The 13,580-nt window shown below is 38.8% G+C and overlaps 1 long non-coding RNA gene across 1 annotated transcript; it reads right to left on the reverse strand.

Moving 5' to 3' along the window:
- Positions 1-245: 245 nt before the first annotated feature.
- Positions 246-13,134, reverse strand: LOC309870367. The gene is made up of 2 exons (XR_014314539.1): positions 12,910-13,134; positions 246-2,244 (listed from the first exon to the last, which is right to left on the reverse strand). It is a non-coding gene; the product is annotated as an uncharacterized lncRNA (long non-coding RNA).
- Between the last annotated feature and the right edge of the window lie 446 nt (positions 13,135-13,580).

Genomic DNA, 13,580 nt, shown 5'->3' on the forward strand with positions numbered 1-13,580 from the left:
GCAAACTCAACCAGCAAGTAGAGTAAAGTCTCAGTTCTTCCCAGTTCTTGACAATATTGAGAAGCTGTTTTAGACAAACTTACACCAATACATTAGGAAACTTAAATGAAATCAACACTTTCTTGAAAGACACAACTTACTAGATCTCTTTATGACATTGAGAAAGGCAAATTTTTCTTAGGCAAGACACAAAAAAGCACTACCTATAAGCAAATAATAAATAAATAAATCAGACTTCAACAAAATTAAAATATTTTGCTCTTTTTTATTTGGCAGAATATTTAAATAGAAACTTCTCAAAAGATACAGAAATGATCCAAAAGCACATGAAAACATTCCCAACATCATTAGCCATCAGGGAAATGAAAAATAAACTATAATGAGATGTCACTACATACTCACTAGACAACAGCTAAAATTAAAAAGACTGGCAATACCAAGTTGACAAGGATGGGAAAAATTAGAAATTTGATATACTATTGGTGGGAATGTGAAATGGCATAACCACCTTGAAAAGTAGCTGGGTAGTTTCTTCAAGTTAATGTATACTTATCGTATGACTTACTATCTTTACTTCTAGATATTTTCCCATTAAATAAATGAATATAGACACAAAAACCTCCATAAAAATTTTCATAGCAGCTATGTTTGAAATAGTGGGGAAAAAATGGAAGCCAATGAGTATCAATAGGTGAATGGTAAAGAAATTATGGTATATTCATACAATGGAATATTACTCAGCATTAAGAGGAAAAAATTAATAATGTACATACACAACATGAATGAATCTCAAAGCCATAACACTGAGAAAAAACAAAGTGAATATATTACTTGGTTCCATTTATATGAAGTTCTAGAACAAGCAAACCAATTTATAGTGGCAGAAATCAGATCATTGAGCCTGACGATAGAGAAATGACTGTAAACATCATGAGAAAGCTTTTTGGGGTTATGAAAATGTTCTCTATCTTGTTTGGTGTGATGATTATAGAAAATATAAACACACATGTACATAGCTCAAAGCTCATCAAATCGTACTACTAAAATTGGTATATGTGTGTTAAATAAATCACCTGAAGTGATTTATTTAAATCATGATCATTCTCATTGGTTATAAAAATTCCATGGGCTTTAGCCTCACTGAAACTTTATCTAATAAATATGAATACTATAGAGGCAAGAGAATTATACTACATAATTCATATAGACAAGTACAATGCCTTGATCAAGGTAAGAATAATAATAGTGTAAACTAAATAAGTGCTGAGAAGGTTAAGAGTAGTATGGATAGTGCAATCCATTAAGTTTTCTGGGGGTGGTGATTTCTGAGATAATCAGAAAAGAAAGACATGAATTATTGCAGAGAACATTCCATCCAGAAAATGACAGACAAAAGCACTGAGGTAAAATTACCAAGATGAGTATAGTAATGGGCAACCATCAGGTGTATTCTGCTAGGTTAGACAGGTGACAGCTAATCATAATGAAAATTGGGAAAGAGTTGAAGAGGAAGAGAGGGTGAGAGGTAATGAGTCCAGAGATGCAAAGGCTAGAGTAGGAAACAATAGGACATGTTAAACCAAGTAGAGAAATGAAATACAGAAACTGGTGTTGAGAGTTGGCTATTCTGAAAGCTACATATGATATAAATAGAAGCAGAGCATGACTTGAGACAAAGAAATGAGTTAGAAACTCATCACTCTGCTATGCAAGACACAGTGAGGGAAAGAATGAAAAACGAGCAAACAAACAATATTGCGGGAGAATATTTTCAGAAATTTGCTCTAATTAGAAGCAAAAGAGAAACAGGCATTGCCGACAATTTCAATTCAAAGTCTTGAATTGGAAAAAAAGGTTGTTCACACATAAGTGCACAGTATGCGTGGGAGAACAGAAAGGAAAACTCAGAGGGGTGAATTAGTGTTATAAAAGGAAAATAGAAATGATGTTAGAGGTTATGTTCATCATCAATGCTTGCATTAGTTTCCTAGGGCTACTGCAAAAAAGTATCAAAAACTGAGAAGCTTAGGACAAGAAAAATATATTTTTTAACATCTCAGGAGTCTACAAGTGGATCAAGGACTCTGCAGGGTTGGTTTCCTCCCGAGGCGGTAAGAGACAATGCTTCCATGCCTTTCTCTCAGCTCTGGTGGTCTGTCAGCAATCTGGTGTTCTTTGGCTCCTGTAGCATCACCTTGATTGTTGCCTTCATCTTCACATAGTTTTCTCCCCAGGTATGTGTCCCTGTCAAAATTTTGCCTTTTTATAAGACAACCAATCACAACAGGGCACCTGGGTGCCAGTCAGTTAAGTGTCCCACTCTTGATTTCAGCTTAGATCATGATCTCAGTGTTATGAGACTGAGCCCTCCATCAGGTTCTGTCTGGGAGTGGAGCCTGCTTAAGATTCTTTCTCCCTTTCTTTCTGCCCACCACCCCCCAAGAGTTCAAGCACACTCAAGCTCTCTCTATCCCTCAAAAACTAAGCAAGACAATCACCATGGATTAGGGACCCACCCTACTATAAATGTGACATCATCTTAAGTAATTATCTCTGCAATGACCATATTTCCAAAGAAGGTCACATTCTGAGATACTAAGGGGTTAAGACTTCAACATATGAAGTTGGGGGGGGGTATATAATTCAACCCACAATGGTGCTGTTCACCAAATATGTCTAGTTATCCCCTTTTAAGCATATGGAGGATTTTACTTTCTCATTCTCTCTGAAATTATATATGGCCCCATGACTTGCCTTGGCCAATAAAATGTAAAAGAAAGTGACATATGCCATTTCCAGCAGAAGCTTCAAAGCTCACTGCATGATTCACCACATTCTTCCCACTCTGTTCAGGTGATTGTGAAGGTACCTGTCAAGATCAATCTTTCATCAACTCATTGGCACTGAGGAACTATAATGAGAATTGGGAATGCAGCAAGAGCAAGAAATAAGGCTGTGTTGCATTGAGTTAATTACTAGGGTTTTTACTCCTGCTAGATACCTAGTCTATCCTGACTAATACAGAGATGACTATGCTTTTACTCAGAAGAGTAGTCATTAGAAAAATGGCTCTCTGTGAGTACCCATCGCTTCACATTTTTAGAAACAAAGACTAAAGATCTGAGACAAGAAGATCTTTGTTCCTACCATTCTGCATTAAATAGAAGTGTAGTAGATTGTTTCTTTAGTGACCCACAGTGGGTCACCTTGCACCATCCCTTCTGACCTTGACTTTGATATTGGCTGTTTGCTGGCTTTGGTCAATCGTACACTCATGGGCATGGTGAAAATAAAGGTTTGCACATGGAGCTTGTCCTCTTAGAATGCTTGCTTTTGGGACACTCCATCTCAGAATGCAGTGACCATGTTTCAAGAAGCCCAATGTAGCTATACAGAGCGGACACATGGAGGACCTTCAAGGGCTTGGCTCACAGTTCCAATTGAGTTCCTAACAAGTATCAACTTGCCATCAAACGAGTAAGCTTTCTTAGAACTGGATCCTTTAGCCATAGTTAAGCCACCAGTACTGATGCAATGTGGAGTAGAAAAAAACTATTCCATCCAATCCTATTCAAACTGCAGAATTATAAGCCAATATATGACTTCTTATTTTAAGACATCAAGGGTTTGGGTTTTGTTGTTTGTTTGTTTGTTTTTTAATGCAACAACAGATAACCAAACCAACCAATAAATGTTTTTGTATAATTAGTTGAAAATTTTAAATTAACTTATTTTATGTATTAATAATTCCTTGTTCTTTGGACCGCCTGGGTGGTTCAGTCAGTTAAGTGGCCGACTCTCTATTTGGGCTCAGGCCCTGATCTCAGGGTGATGAGATTAAGCCCTGCGTCAGACTCGGAGCTCATCAGGGAATCTGCTTCAGGATCCTCTCTCTGTCTCCCTCTCTCTCTCTCTCTCCTTCTGCCCTTCCCCTTGCTCTCTCCCTCTCTCTCTCAAATAAATAAATTTTTGAAAAATAATAATTCCTCATTCTTCAATAAAAGGATACCACCTTGCATTAGAGACACAAGATCATAAGCTTTAAAACAGGACATATTTGAGTTAAACCTCTGGCTCTGTCCTTTGCACCCATGGACAAAAGATCATGCCTCTGAACCTCACTTTCTTCATTCACATACTAAGCACAGAAAGAACCACCTCCCAGGCTTATTGCAAAGTTGAGAGACAATGATTACACGTAAAGTACCAGAAACGAAGTCTACACTCAGTGAATGGTAAAAGGAACTGTTGTTATCATTTTGTTACCATTATCCATCATTCAATAAATGTTTCTGGACCAACAGCTAGCTACATGACAAGCCTATGCTGGGTGCTGAGAAAACAAAGATGAACTTGTGGCTACACTCTCTTCTCAGAGCTCTTCCAGTCTGTTAATTGTATTAAGTGCATCAGAGGAAAGCTACAGGTTTTGGGAGAATGCCTAGCAAGGAAACCTAATTGAGATGTGTGGTCTGGGATGGTTTCTCTGATAAATATTTAACCTGAGTCCTAGGGGGTAAAGTGGTATTAAGCGGATGAAGAGTGCTGGAGAGATCAGTTTGGACAGGAGCAACAAGTGGTTCAAGACTCTGAGGCAGGTGGGGTCTTGAACATTGTACAAACTGGTAGAAAGTTGCCATGGCTTGGGTGTGGTCAGCAAGGAGAGGTGTATAATAGAGAACTATGAGATGAACCTCATGTTTTTCTTAATAGCTAGCCTAGAATACGTATCCCAGGAGGCTAGTGTTATGGCCCTGTGATACCGATTGCCAACAATGTACAAATACTACCCAGGAAATAAAAGTTCCTGACCCAGGAAGCCATCATTTTCAAAAGCTGCTCCACAGGTTGGTGTCTCACTGTAAATAATAAATGTTAGTGCTTGGAAGTAAGGTAAGAAAAACAAGGACAGTGTAAAGAGTTCTTAATAAAGACAGATTCATTTGATTTTGAATTCTATTAATTATGTCCTTACCTTTCACAAAATAATAGAGATGATAGTTTTATGTTGAATGCCTTTACCTAGAAAAATCAAAAGCTATCAATTCTATTGTGCCCCCAAAGCTATTTTTCACCTGATTTAGGGATGTCTCTTTGTGGTCTGTGAAATCCATAATTGACTCAAAAAGTAACAATGTCTAGATTGATTCTTCTGCTAAATAGTTGGCTGTTTTGTAAGGGCCGATAGTATAGAGAGAGCTAGTGGAGCTCCGTGTGTTCTTTAAACTGTGACTATTGAATCTTTTAAAGTTTTGCTTTAAAAAAAGTAAAAAAGGTAGTACATCAGAGGCTGTAAATTCATATTCACATTCACACATGTATTGTATTCTTTATGTAGAAAATGCATTGAGGAAACAGCACTGTAATTTTTCCATGAAATATAAATGCCAAACTCATGCATAATTTATACAACATAAAACCAACAGACCATGTAGTTTTGGTGTTTAATTATGATCCCTTGGTTCTTCCTGATGAGCACCATTAATCAGACCAATCAGTGTCTGAAATATCCTATTTCTGTCTGCAAATAAACACCTAACTGGAGGTGTTAAAATAAATTTAATTGAAATGTGCTTTTGTACAAAGCATTCCCGACCCTAATGTAATATATGGAATTTAAAAGCAAATAATCTAATGATTGACCAAAACAATAATATTTTTTTCTGAGATTTTTAGAGATTCGTGGAAAAGTAGAATTTTAAGCGTCTTGACCTTTTGCTCAAACTTTCTGCCATTTAGTTTGTGATTCTTTTTAAAGAAAATTTCTAAAGTTGCTGCTTTCATACAGATAGACTTAGAAGGGATGTTCATGCTTTCATTGCATCGTGCATTACAATATCCGACCGGATGGCTATCCTCTCAATGGTTTCACATTTTCTTACTCCCTAGGATCCCCTCCATGTTTTCAAAGAGCAATAAATGAGACTGATAAGACAGGCTGTAAGTATTAGGACCTGGATTGTGTTTCCCCTTTACAAATCTACTCCACAGCTGCTCCATTGCATCACCATAACAACCTCCATCTATGGAACAGTTTCAGATGGCTTGAAAGGACATTTTCTCCACCAAGGCTATAGACATTTGTAAAGTAAACATTACCATTACTTTCCTCAAAAGTAGATTGAAAACCTGATTTTAGCTCTGCTCCTGTCACACTAAAAGCAGCGTTGGCGTTTGTGAGGGTAACCGTGGTCTCCTGTCAGAGAACAAAGCTAGCTCCCCGCAGGCTTCTCCGGGTCACGTCCATCACCTGCTGGGGCTCAGCCTGCTCTGCTCCCATCAACCACTGCGCACATGCTCAGTGGCCTCCTTACCCTGTGGGCCCTCTGGACAGTATAGTGCCCTACTGGCTGGATTCTAATCGGCTTTATGGAGAGCCCCTGGTCATTTCATCCACAAATATGTTCAATGCCAAATAGTTTGTAAATTTGAAACGAAGTACTATTACTTTTATTGTTCCTTACTTCCCAGTAGTTTTGTTCAGTTTATATTCTCAGTAAACATTTTCAGGATAAATGGATAGGTCTCAGTATAGCATAGTGGTTAACAGCACAGACTTTAAGATTGAATTAAGTTTGAGTCTTAGCCTTGTCACCTAGTAGCTGTGAAACTTTGGGCAAGTTATTTAAACCCTCTAAACCTTAGGTTCTTCAACTATAAACCAGGGTTTTGAATACCCATCTTGCGTGTTTCTTACAAGAATGAAATGTTAGGATCGTGGTAGGCCGAGTGCCTAACACATCATAAGGGCCTAAGAGAGGTCTATTACTGTAATCACTGTTCATTCCACTCATCCAACAACTATTCTCTGAGCACTTAACTGTATTCCTGGCATGCTGGAAAAGTTGAGCAATGAGTGGCAAATAAGACAGACGTGGACTTTGTACTTACAGAGCTCACACTCAGGTGGAGGATATACAGCAAACAAATCAGTATGGGGCGCCTGGCTGGCTCGGTCAGTAGAGCACCTGACTCTTGATCTCAGGATTGTGAGTCCAAGCTCACATTCGGCATAGAGATTACTTAAAAATAAAATCTTTAAAATAAATAAATATAAACAAATCAATATGTAACTACAAATAGTGACAAAGGCTAAAAAGAAGACAAGGTACTGTGATAGAGAACACCAGAGAAAGAGGGACCTACTTTAGATGTGGTAAGGAGGGAAGACTTCCTGGAGGAGGTTGTGTTTAAACTGTGACCTAAAAGATGAGGCAAATGCCTGGTGACAAGTGGAAGACAGACAGGGAACAGAGACTGAGCAGAAAGCCTCGTAGCAGATTCACAGCAATGAAGAAAACCATGGATCTCTGGAGGGTGCTCAGGAAGAAGCAGTGATAAGGTAGAAAGATCTTCAGAAGCCAGAACACGTAGAACTTTGTAGGGTATGGGAAGAAGTTTGGGATTTTATTCTAAATGCAATGGGAAACTATAGAGGAGTTTTAAGAAGGAGAGTGGCATAGTATAATTTCTATTTTTAGAAAATTACGTGGACTATCATGTGATAATTTGGAAAAATGCAAAAGAAGTGGATAGAGAAGTTCAGATGCTGTTGTAGTAAACCAGGAAGAAGGTGATGGTGCCTCGGACGTAGTGGCAAGCATGCAAGAGGGAAAGAGGAATTCGAAATATATTATAAAACTAGTAAAATCAGCTCTCACTATGGTATTGACTGGGGGAGGGAGAGGTTGCGGTGGACATGAATTTCTTCCAGTTGTATTCATATCTGTGAGGACCACCAATTGGCCTGTAGACTCCCCAAAAGAGGATGTGGCAGAAAAATAATTTTGAATATGATCATTAGATAGGTTCTTTGAAATTTTTTAGTTATTCCCTGGGAAACTCCTCAGAAACTTACAACACATGTCCTCATTTATATCACTATTCCTCTAATCCTGCAAGAAGACTTAGGGAAAAGTAAAAAGGTTTCATCATCAGAAAAACTTTATTCTTTAGCTGAGAAGTTGGTAATATGTGAGGTTTTGTTATGCAGTAAAAATTACGGATCGGCTCCTATATGAAATCCGTTTTTTGCCTGACCTGGAGCTTCAAGGATTCCCTACATAACTTCTAACAAGTCTTTTCAAGGTGAATTTTTATGTCGTTGTTCCAAATTTTTATGTGCTTACTTCCTTTCCCTTGTAAACAACACCAACAGATGGTATGGAATACGTGGTTGCATAATGATGAAGGCCGAATTTGGTAAGAACTCATAGATTAAAGACTGTTCTCAAAAAAAAAAAAAAAAAAAGTAATCCACTACCAGGACTTTAAAGTCTAAAGATTTATACCAAAAGAACATCTAAGGAAGCACACAGTATGACTCAAAAATCTGAATTTAAAACCACGTGTACCTGAAATAAGAACTCATGTGCGTTCATCCAACAAACACCCTCGACTGTGGAAGAATATGAGTGACTCTGCCAAGGGATAGATTCTGTAACTAATCTCAATCATCACTGGATACATATTCCATCAAAATGCAGGCTTCCAAGGTGTGTAATTTATTCTGGCTCTTTAAACATCTTTGTGGGATTTTTCTCAACAAGTGGAAGCAATGTGATTCCACTGCTCCTCTTCGGTGCAGAAAATAGGTAACAGGAGAATGCTTGAGAAGATATCACAGGGTAATTTCAGTGCCCAGTAACTCAGCATAGTACAGTTTGAAATAACCAGAGATCCAACTCATCCTATCTGTTGTAGTCCCCAAATTACTTTTTTTTTAAAGGAAGTTTTATGGTAAAAGTCAGAAAAACGAAGCCTTCAAGTAATTAAACACAGATTAGGCAATTCTATTTGTGGAGAAAAGCAAGAGCAAAGACCCTGAAGACAGCATTATATGTTGCCTGGTGAGAGGACTTGTGGGTGTAGAACCAGACTGGTGAGAGCAACAGAATGAGGAAGCATCCGGAAGAGGAGATGTGATGGGAGCAAAGCTTTATCCGATAATTAAAATGGCATCCGCCATTTAGTGAGCATGTGCCAAAGGCCAGGCACTATACTAGACACTTTATCTCTTATTAGTGTAATAATTCTGTGAGATAGGTCTTAAATATTCTCATTTTTTTTTTTTTTTATATAAGGAAACAAGTCTCCATGAGGTTATATACCATGCTTATCAGTCCTCAGCTAGTCACTGGCAGAGTCAGGACTTTACATTGTCCATCTCTAAAGACCAGACTGCCTGACAGGCTCTTCAACCTGTACAGGCATGTACGATGGTCCTGCAAAAGCTTATCCTTTCCACAAAAATACCTTTTCCAAAATTGGATTAGGTTAAGTCCTGAGGTAAACCGGAGAAGCATTTTGCCCCAAGCACTTTGCCTGGAAGGAAGACCATCTTGACACATTTTAAGAAATATAGCCGAGTAGTTCAGTGAAACTCTGAGGGAAAACCAAGGTGGCACATGACAGCGAGATTCTGGGTCACCTATTTCGAGCAAGAGTTCCAGATAGTCTGAGAGAAAAGATTGTAGAACTACAGATTGTGGCTGACTTTATCAAGAGTGCAGGCATATTTGTAATTGTTCTTTAATATCTGTTACCCCTTCTTCCTTTCATTAACAGAACCCCGGGGTTTGAGCTGGGTTTAGCTATTCATCTAGATACTACACATCCCCTTGCCCTTTGCAACTGAACTTTTGGCTCACATATGTCAGATTCAAAACGAATCTGGATTGTTTTAGAAAGGATTATTGCAAATGGTTGGGGAAGGACTACCGGAGTAGGGAGAACACTCTGACCAGGAAATTTGCAAGTGTTCAGTGAAATGGATTTCTTCCAGAGAGAAGTAAAGAAGGTTAGGAAGAACTAGGTGTGGGGAAATGGGATGAAAATGTGTCAAGGTCAGACAAGAGTTCAAAGAATGTTTTTGCCTGTCATCCAGCCAATTCTTCGGAGAGAGACCCTTAAGGACAGGGGGTATGCTGGCTCTGGCCGAGGGCAGGCCAAAGTTCAGGAGCCCAGGGGCACACAGAAAATCTCCACCAAAGCTCGTCTAAGAAGCATTCTGTTCCCATCGGTCAGTGGAGACAAAACTGTTCAGCTAATCATTTAGGAAGCAAAGAATGGGAATTTGAAGGGTCTGTGTCTGGCCTCATCTTATGTAAAGAAAGCCATCCTTGAATCTTCTCTAAGTCCTTGGTATGGGCAGTTGTCTGCAGTAAGCTCTTTCCAGCACGCAAAGAGTTGGGGGAAGGGGAATTCCTTTAACCATTGCTGTTGTCCAGGATCACAGGGCTCAGGTGAGGTTCAACACTGTCTTAACATAAAGAGGAATCGGCAGGCCCTGTACGTCTTCTTTGGCCTCCTAGTGGTTGGAGCACCAACAAGGTGGTGATAAGCCACCCTAAGGGAGGGAATAACCTGGAGCTGGGAGGAACCTGGGTCCCTGCAGAACTTTGAGAAACACAGATGTCCACTTGCTCTGGTCAGCCTGCCTGCCCGTGGATGATTAGTAAAGAGAGAATAAAGTTTCCAGCTTTGTACCATTTTACTGTCAAGTTCCCAAGTTACAGTCGCTTAGCTCGTACCCTAATAGATACAAATAGTCCCTGATAACAAGGAAGTTTCTTGTGTGTTTTTGGCGTGGCCGTCAACCTGTGAGCATCATCTTCAAATAGGAGAGGGAATATTAAATGCAGAGCTCCCTCGAAGTAGCCAGTACTCACATTCCCATTTATCTTTGAACGCCTGAGGCATTGAAAGCTCAATTGTTCTTTCTTTTTTTTTTTTTTTTTTTTAATGTGTCACATCAGAAAAAAAATTCTGGTTCAGTTCCTGAAATGAATTAAAAACTTTTCTTCTCCTGGCAGCAGAAACCTAAAAAAGGAAAACGCACTTATTTCTGATTAAATAATGTACATTAATACATGTATTTGTTTGTGGTATTACTGGGGCTCTTAAACAGTTGCCAAGATGGCAAAATGTTCTCCCATTTGATTTAAATGGTCTTTACATCAGTAATAGCCTTCTTTATTGGAAATGTGAAAGCTTAGCCAGGAGTGCATTTAAAAGAACTAATCGCTACCAAATATGTATTACTTTATGTCCGACCCTGCAAAACCTGTGTGGTATGGTTTGCTAAACAAACAATTACATGTGTGCTTCTTGTTAGTGGCTCAGCTCTTCAAATTCTGAAGGTCTTTCCTTTCATTATTTAAATTTCTCAAGCAGTCTTAATAACTTAAATAAGAGTTATCGATTAGTTTATGTTCCTCTAGTGAAAAAAATTGTCCAATATCAAAACGGCCTGGGAAGGCTGTTTGTTCAATTTAATCTAAACAAAGAATTAGTAAAAAGTAATCACTGCAGCCTTTTTGATTCACTGGATCATTGAATTCACCGTCTCAGTTGAGTTCTTGATGATTTGCAAATACATTTTAAAGAAGTTATCCAGCCTAGCAAAAAATGAGCCTTTATGGTTTTAATTCCCTGCATCTTCTCTGTATTTTATGTGTGACTTTAATATGTTATGAAATTATTCCAAATCTTGAATTGTAGACTGTTCCCTTTTTAAAAACAGGCTCAAAGAAAAGACATACAACTAAATACATGACATCATTTTTCACCTAAGTACTGGGTTTCAAAAGCATGCTTTCCTCTCCCAACCCCCTCTTCCCTTTACCCAGTGGCTTTTGAAATGTTACACTTAAAAGGATAAGCTCCCTACTGGGTACATTATCAATTAAGACCCTCTTGCTGCTCTAGACCTTGTACTCTGCAGTAAATCAAAAATCTTTTGCATATTAAAAACAATCTCACTTCCAGAAGATTTTGTGTTTCCTGTTAATGCATCCATCACTTAGAAAAGGTCATCTTTTTTGTATAGTGCTATCAACAAAGGAAAAAAGCACCAGTAAAACTGTAAAAAATTCATCAAAACTTTTTCCTTCCTATTCAAGCTTAAAATCTTACCTATCACTACAAAATAAAACAAAAATTTACCCATCATTAGATCAAATTTGCTAATAAATACCTATTTGCTTTAGAAAATTCTTCTCTGCAGAGAAGATGAACAAAAGCAGTTCCTCTCAAGGCCATTCATATGCATGCCTTCCATCTTTAAAAGAAACCACTTTCCCATATTCTTACTTCATGGGCTAATAGGTAACTCCACAAGAAGATAACTTGTGGAAATGTGGACATAATCCAGTTAGATGTATTCCAATGCCTGCCTTAGCTGCTGTCATCCTTAGACATTCTGGATTTAGCACGTAATGTGAAATGCAGTTGCGCAGAGGAGAATCTGAAGCTCCCTTATATGTGTTGTACAAAACATGAGCTTACAAAGTCCAAAGTCAATGCAGCGTGCACAGGGCAATAATTAGGAGCTCTAAGTACACCTGCTCAGCCCTCACTAACTGCTCTGTGTCCAGGACCTGTTTTCACAGAGCAGCCATAGGAGACACACAATATACAGTTACTGCGTTGAAAGCAGGTTGGCCTGTAACAAGGATTTCACGTGCCCTTTAGTTTAAAACGTCTGCTCTCAAACAACTGGTTCTCAAATAAAGTGAATACAAGACTTACTGCTAAATTTATTATAGCAGTAGAGTTTATTATAAAGGAGCGTTTCAATCTACAGACTACGCCGAAGTGATGCATACACTTCTAATTAGTGGCATCCCCTTGGACAAGTTTCCTAATCTCACTTAGATCACTTTCTCCCTTAAAAAATGAAACCAGTATCAACGGTCAAGATTAAATCAGATAATGCACACACAGTGAGCCTCACATTGTACCAATACCCCTTCCATGGTAATAATGATCTTATTTTACATGAGTGAAAGGCAACGTTTACTCTACCTGGTGACACTGGTCTGATTCTGAGGGAAAGTATAAACTTTTCCTTCTCTTTCTTTTTTGGAGAATGGCCAATACCTTGCTAGAAAACAGCTGCATCCTTACCTTGATCTTTCAGAACACTCCCTCCCTCTTCTTCAACACCTCCCCAGCTTTGCTGAGTTGTTTCTGCACACTGATCTCCCTGGGGCTGGGTCTCTGCCGGGGGCCACCTGCAGGGCTGGTGTTGGGCCACCCCTGGAGTCTCCCTGAGAGCAGATGAAAGAAAAGACGTACAAAGCTCGGACCAAAACAATTTGTAGATCAGCAGCCAGAGTGCATAACAATAAAAGGGACTGGACACTATTTACCAATTTCACTTACATCCAACGAAATTACCATTTACAAGGTGTTGCGTTAAGTTGATTGTTTTCTTTCTCTAAATAAGGACTTAAATTTCAACTCACAGGAAAAACCCGATACCAGGAGGAGCAGTTTGAGAAATGAAACCAGTCTGCCTGGGAATGTCCGAGACAGGGTGGGGAAGAAGATGAAACTTGAACCCAAACTTTTACCGCATGTTGCATTTTCGGGGAATAATTAATCAAAAACAGACTTCATGTGGGGTTTCCGTGGATGATTATTCGTCCAGCCATGAGGCCGCTTTTCACTGTTACTCGGGATGATACGGAATAGAGAGATTGTACAACTCAAGTTTGGGAGAGAAAGTGGCTGCTATCAGCTCTGACCACAACAGATGGAAAATAACAAGACTCCAGTATTCTTTCAGAAGTTCT

The sequence above is a fragment of the Mustela nivalis genome (genome assembly GCF_964662115.1).
Source record: "Mustela nivalis genome assembly, chromosome: 7".
In the NCBI taxonomy this organism is placed as follows: Eukaryota; Metazoa; Chordata; class Mammalia; order Carnivora; family Mustelidae; genus Mustela; species Mustela nivalis.